This window comes from Callospermophilus lateralis, unplaced genomic scaffold (genome assembly GCF_048772815.1).
Source record: "Callospermophilus lateralis isolate mCalLat2 unplaced genomic scaffold, mCalLat2.hap1 Scaffold_1064, whole genome shotgun sequence".
Classification (NCBI taxonomy): Eukaryota; Metazoa; Chordata; class Mammalia; order Rodentia; family Sciuridae; genus Callospermophilus; species Callospermophilus lateralis.
Window position 1 is genome coordinate 471,674 of NW_027510853.1, and position 7,436 is coordinate 479,109.

The window sequence follows — 7,436 nt, forward strand, 5'->3', positions numbered from 1 at the left end:
ACAATAGATCCCTTAAACTCATCCCTCTCATCTAAGTGTAATTTGTTCTCCTGGGACCAGCATCTTCCCCCACCACAGCCCAGCCACTCCTGGGCCCCTGGCAGTCACCATTCTGCTCTCTGTTTCTATGAGTTCAACTTTTATAGATTCCACATGTAGGTGAGATCATGTGATTGTTGCCCTGTGCGTGGCTATTTCCGCCAATAAAACGTCCTTTGGCCTCATTCATTTGTCATAAATGACAGAATTTCCTTATAGTTTTTTTAAAGACTAAAGAGTATCCCCTTATATTTCTAAACCACATTTTCTGTATCCATTCATGCACCGATTGGCTGGACCATAGGGTAGTTTTTTGTTTTTTGTTTTTGTTTTTTTTGGTGCTGGGGATTGAACCCAGGGCCTTGTCCATGCAAGGCAAGCACTCTCCCAACTGAGCTCTATTTTTAAGTTTTAAAGAAACTTCCCATACTAATTTCCATAATGACTGTACTAATTTACATTCCCCCAAACATAGTACAAGAATTCTAGTTTCTCCACATCCTGACCAGTACTTAAAATCTTTTGTCTTTCTTTTTCTTTTATTTATGATGGGGGTTGAACCCAGGGGGACTTTAACCCTGATAGCCATCTGGAGACCTTTTTACTTTTTATTTTGAGATCAGGTCTCACTGAGTTGCTGAGGTTTACCTTGAATTTATAATCCTCCTGCCTCAGCCTCCTGAGTTCCTGAGATTAAGGCATGTGCCACTGGTTCTTTTGTCTTTTTGATAATAACCATTCTAATAGGTGGAAGAGGGTATCCCATTATGATTTTAATTGCATTTCTCTAGTGATTAGTAATGTTGAATATTTTTTTTTTCAGATTTCTCTTGGTCAGTTGTGTTTCTACTGAGAATGAAGTGATGTTTGGGTCACAGTCTACCACCAAGTTTTATGTCAATTTCTGTTGTAGCACAAGAAAAAGGGATGACATGCATTGGGTCATGGAAAAAGGTTAGCAGTGGTACTAGAATCATAACTACCAGGTCTATTGAGCTTTGGAGCAGACCATGCTAGCCTTAGGGTTTCTCTTTTTGTTTTGTATTTTTCATTAGATATATATGACAGCACCATGCATTTTAATTCATTGTACACAACTGCAGCACAAATTTACATTTCTATGGTTGTACCTGATGTAGCGTTCACACCATATGTGCATTCATACATGTACCTAGGGTAATGATGTCCATCTCATTCCACCATCTTTCCTACCCCCATGCCCCCTCCTCACCTCTGCCTCCCCTTTGCCCCATCAAAGTTCCTCCATTTTTCCTTATCAGAGAGAACATTCAGCCTTTGGATTTTTGGGATTGGCTTACTTGATTTAGCATGATATTCTCTAACTCCATTCATTACATGTCGTAATTTTATTCTCTTTTAATGCTGAGTAATATTCCATTAGGTATATATACCACAGTTTCTCTATCCATTCATCTATTGACGGGCATCCAGGCTGTTTCCACAGTTTAGCAATTGTGAATTGAGCTGCTATACACATTGATGTGACTGTGTCCCTGTAATATGCTGATTTTAAGTCATTTAGGTATAGACCTAAGAGAGGGATAGCTGGGTCAAATGGTGGTTCTATTCCAAGTTTTCTAAGGAATCTCCATACTGCTTTCCAGATTGGGTTGCACCAATTTGCAGTCCCACCAGCAGTGTATGAGTGTACCTTTTCCCCTTCGACATCAGCATATATCGTGGTCTGTCTTCAGCACACAGGGCACTTTGTGGCACACCACTGTTCTATGTGGTTTACATGAATTAAACCACAATTCCTTGTTTTACAGATAGGGAAATTGAGTGACCAGGTGCTAAGTGCTACCCAAGGTCTCCCTGCTGGACAGTTGTAGAGCTGTGATTTGGACTTATGAGGCCTGGCTCCAGAGTCCTTGCCACCAACCACCAAGCAAGTGACTCCAGGAGGAGTTGCAGTCAGGGGGCTGAGTAGAAAGGGAATGAAGTTGGAGCATTGGATCAGTGCCTGAGATGGGTGCTGCCAATAATGGAAAGGAGCCCTGATTGGTGAATCCCAGAGGGCACACCACATTTAGGTCCCTTGAGAATAGTGATCCTGGACATGGAGGTAACCATTGTGAAAAGAGCCACCATTCTCCAGAACAGAAACCTACTCTCCAAGTACAAGGATTTCACCAGAGCCTTGTCCCTCAAGGGGGAAGGCGTTTCTCCTACTCCAGGCTCTTATCTCCTGCAAGGTGCTAGTGGTGGTGGAAAAGTAGGAAACACCAGTGAAAGTCACACCCCAGCAATACAGGCTCACTCAACACCATGATCTAATCATAGACCACAGAATCCTTCCTTCCTCTCTACTGTGCCACTATACCAAAAAGACTCCGCACAACTTTAGAGAATTAGAGATGAAAGAGTTGAAGACACAAATTCTTTCTGGCAAGAAATGAAAATAAGCACATTATAGGAATCTGAAAGTTTCTGGCCTCTTTGGCAACAGAAAACACTAAACATGACTGAACTTCTAGACAGATGAGCACAAAATCTCACCAAATAAATGGCCTATTTACCTCAGTTCCTATTATTCAGTACACTGTCTAGCTTTCAATCAAAAATAATTATAAGGTATACATACTAAAAAGCAAGAAGAATGACATAAAGCAAGCATTCGAATGAGACCCTCAAATGATGAGGCTGTGGGAATTATCAGACAGGGATTTGAAACAACTATGATTGAGATCCTAAGGGTTATAGAGGGTTAGAGCTGAACAAGAATATTCAAGAAAAGATAGATAATGTAAGCTGATGATGGAAATGGTAAACAAGAAAAAAAAGGAAAGACTGGAGATAAAATGACTAAGATGAATGCTTAACACCTTTGATGGGCTCACTAGTACCCTGGACATGACTGGGGAGAATATTAGTGAACTTGCAGATAGGTCAGAAGAAATTTCTCAGGCAAAATTGCAAAGAGAAAAGAAAAATTGAAACAGAAAATTTAAGAACAACGGGGCAATTGCAAAAGATAAACACACGTGCAGTTGGAATAGGAGGAGGAGAAGCAAAATAGAACAGAGTTGAGGAAAGACTTCGAGTAATAATGACAGAAAACTTTTATGAAGTAATAGATACAGGGAGTTCTGAGAACATCAAACAAGGCAAATACCCAAAATCTACACCTACCATCTTTCAAATTGCTGAAAATCAAAGCCAAAGAGATGGTATTTAAAGAAATCATCTTACTCATACAGGAGCCAAGATAAGAATCTTAGTGGACTTCTCCTAAAATGTGCTAAAGAAAGAGAGTTGAGTGAAATTTTGAAGTGTTGAAAGGAAAACCCACCAGCCTATAATCCTCTACCCAGTGTATCATGGTTTGATATTGTGTGTCCTCCAAAAGCTCATGTGGGAGACATGCCTTCAATATACATTTTAAATTGTTTTTCTGGACACAGTTTTGTTCCTGTATCTTCTTATGAGATATCCTTGAGAAAAAGTTTTTTGAAAAATCTAGTCTCAGCCAGTCATTGCAGGACATGTCTCCTCATCCCCACTACGCAAAAGGCTGAGGCAGGAAGATGGCAAATTTGATGCCAGCTTGGGCAACTCAGGTGGACCCTGTCTAAAATCAAGGGGGATTGGCTGGGTATGGTGCTCGTTAGTAGAGCACTTGCCTAGCATGTGAAAGCCCCTATTTCAATCCCCTGTACCAAAAAATGGGGTCCTTGAAGAGGCTAATATCAAGGCAAAAAGGATGCAATGATCATTTCTTTTTACTTTTTATTAAGTTGCTAAGGCTAGCCTTCAACTTGTGATAGTCTTGTCTCAGCCTCCTGAATTTAGGCATGTGCCACTGTTCTGGCCCAGAATTTTTAAAATAAAATCAACCCCACAGCATTGTCATCTGATAATATCAAAAAGGTAACAAAAAGTATATGAAAAAAATGTTTCCCCCAAATATATGTATATATTTGGGGGAAATATATATTTAGTATATATAATATATATATTTAGTTGTAGTTGGACACAATGTCTTTATTTATTTTTATGTGGTACTGAGGATCAAACCCAGTGCCTCACATGTGTGATTCGGGTGCTCTACCACTGAGCTACAGTCCCAGCCTTTCAGTTATCATTTCTAGTTGGAGGCACTTTGTGACAGAATAATATTATCTCTTTTTCTGGGTGGGGGGGTACTGGGGATTGAACTCATGACACTTGACCACTGAGCCCATATCCCCAGACCTATTTGGTATTTTATTTTAGAGACAGGGTCTCACTGAATTGCTTAGCACCTTGATTTTACTGAGGCTGGCTTTGAATCTGAGATCCTCCTGTCTTAGCCTCCCAAGCTGCAGGGATTACAGGCAGGCGCCACTGTACCCAGCCCAATATTATCTTCTTTTAGTATGATCCAACCCAGTTGTTTTCTTGACTGTTTTAAAATAAATCTGTTCTCATCATCTGATACAATGCTCATGTACTCATCAAAACCAATGATACAGCTCTTATCATTATATTCATTTGCTCATAGAACCACCCCTGAAATTGGCACCTATTTTGCAAGCATCTGAAGAAGAGGGTGATGGGCTGCACCATTGCCTTCTGTGCTTTTGGCCCGACCATACCCGTGGTGGAATCTCTGACAGACCACTCTCACTGCATGCTACTACCTCAGAAAGCCACTTGTGAGTAAATATATTTCTGCAGAATCTCTTAACGACGGCTACATAAAAATCTATAACAAATTATTATAATTTATATTATAATTTATTTAATTCTCTGTAGTAATTTCAAGCTTTACACGTTACCTTTACACTGTGGTGACCTTCCTTCTATCTAATAAACATCTTTGTGTACCGAACCACTTGTTTCTTTAAAGGATTTGGGAGATCCCTGTGCTGTGGATCAAACCCAGAGCCTCACATGAGCTAGGCAATTGCTCCATCACTGAATGACACCGTTGGACCAGAATGGAGAGATTTTACTGGGAAATTTTATACAAGCTCTGATAGTACCTAATGAAATGTTGCTTTTTGACAAAATAATGGGTTTCTAGAAAATGATTATTTGTACCCACCAGATACACTTATGATGCCAGCCATCTGATTGACAGATTTACTCTGGGGTTGTTGATAAGAAAATACATTGCTTTTTTTCCCCCAAGTAAAAAATTGCAATCTATTTATTTATTTTTATTAGTAAAATTTTACATAATACTGGGATTCATTATACCATATCCTTGCATGCACATAATTTGATCAGTCTCATGTTCCAGCTAACATATTCTTTTTTTTTTTTTGGTACTGGGAATTGAACCCAGGGGTGCTTAGCCACTGAGCAACATCCCCAGCATGTTTTTGTATTTTATTTAGAGATAGAGTCTCACTGAGTTTCTTAAGGCCTCACTAAGTTGCTAAGGCTGGCTTTGAACCCACAGTTCTCCTGCCTCATCCTCCAAAGCCACTGGGATCACAGGTGCCACCACACCTGTCTAACATATTCTTTTGGAGTGAGGGGAGGTGGTATCTTGAAATTTTCTTTTGTTTTAAATGCTGGGAATTGAACCCAGGGCCTCATGCAAGCAACCAATTTATCACTGAGGTACATCCCCAGCCCTTGAGCATTATTTTTAATAGGTCTATCTTTTGGACACGACCTAATGGCTGGGTATCATGAGAAATCCAGTATTTTATGTGTCTGGAACTTTAAGTATATTTTCACTCAAAATTCCTGTAGGACAGGTGTTTCGCAGAGTAATGAACTGGCTCTGGTCATATTCAACAAGATGAGACAACCAGCAAATATGGGAAAGACCTAAGATTGAAATTCAGATTTATAGTACACCAGGATTCAATATCTGGGTTATGTGGCTTCTCTGCAAGAGGAAGAAGAAAGTTTTTTTTTTCTTTTAATAACAAGTATTTTGAGCCAGGTGTAGTGGCACGTGCCTGTAATCCTAGCAGCAAGGGAGACTGAGACAGGAGAACGAGAGTTCAAAGCCAGCCTCAGCAAAAGCAAGGCACTAAACAACTCAGTGAGATCCTGTCTCTAAATAAAAACACAAAATAGGGCTGGGGATGTGGCTCAGTGGTTGAATGCCCTTGGGTTCAATCCCCGGTACTAAAAAATAAATAAATATTTTATTGTATGTTGCTGCCAGTGTATATAAAATAATTACCATTGTGAAATAGAAATTCATGAAAATTCAGAGAGGTAGATGTTAAGGATTGACAAAAGTAGAAGATTGTATTTTGGTACATGTGTTACAGGGAAATTTTTTGTACAGGCTTCAAATTAAGCTCTCTTGAATATTCACTGGTTCTTGAGCAGTGGGTTTGGGAAACCTCAGAAAGATGACTACAAAAAGGAATAGACTTTCTGGGGTCTGAAGGAACTTGTACATGAAGATACTCCAGTCAGTAGGGGATCATGGTGAGCATTCTGCAGACAAAATTTTTTCAAGTCAGCAACTGCCTGGGAAACCTTCATGTGGTTGAGTCCGGCCTCCAGCCAGAGCTGCTGAACCACCTTCTTCATAGTGTCAACGCTGGAGGAACAAGACATGGTGCATTCGAGGGCCAGGTGACTCTTCTGTCAGAGAGTCCACAGGTCACCGTCAGCTGGGCCAGATGACTGGGCAGCGTGCAGCAGAGAAGATTCTTTTTTTGAGGGGGTCTGTGGATTGAACTCAGGGCACTTGACCGCAGAGTCACATTCCCAGCCCTTTTTTGTATTTTCTTTAGACACAGGGTCTCACGAGTTGCTTAGCACCTCGCCATTGCTGAGGCTGGCTTTGAACTCACGATCCTCCTGTCTCAGACTCCCGAGCCACTGGGATTACTGGCTGTGCACCACTGTGATTGGCTAGAAAAGAGATTCTTATAGAAAAAGAGATGAATAATTGCCCGGAATTAAGGGCTGATTCTTTTTTTTTTTTTAATTGTTCTATTCTACATGACAGTAGAATGCATTTTGACACAACATGTATAAATAGAGTATTACTTCTCATTCACCTGGTTAAGGGCTGATTCTTTATCTGAAAACCCAGAAAGAGAAGCATGTCTCTTGGGAGCATGCAAGCAGTCATTCCAGTGTAGCTGAAGTCTGGGAAAGCCCAAGACTAACTTCATGGAGACCCCGTACTTCTGACACAGAAGGCAAAAGATAACCCAGTATCTTTGATAAGGGCCTAAGAGTAAATGGGAAGTCTCAACTGGTTCTAAGGATGAGTCACTGTCTATGGGGACACATTCCCCACTGAGCTAACAGAAGGAAACTCAGTTCCTTGTATCTAAATAGCATGTTTTAGGTTTCCATTTTCTTGTGAATTCAATGAACAAATATTTGTTCAGCTCCTATGTTAGCCTGGGAACTCCATGAAATACTTATTTTCTGTACCCCATTGTCCAGGTTCTTGTAGCAGT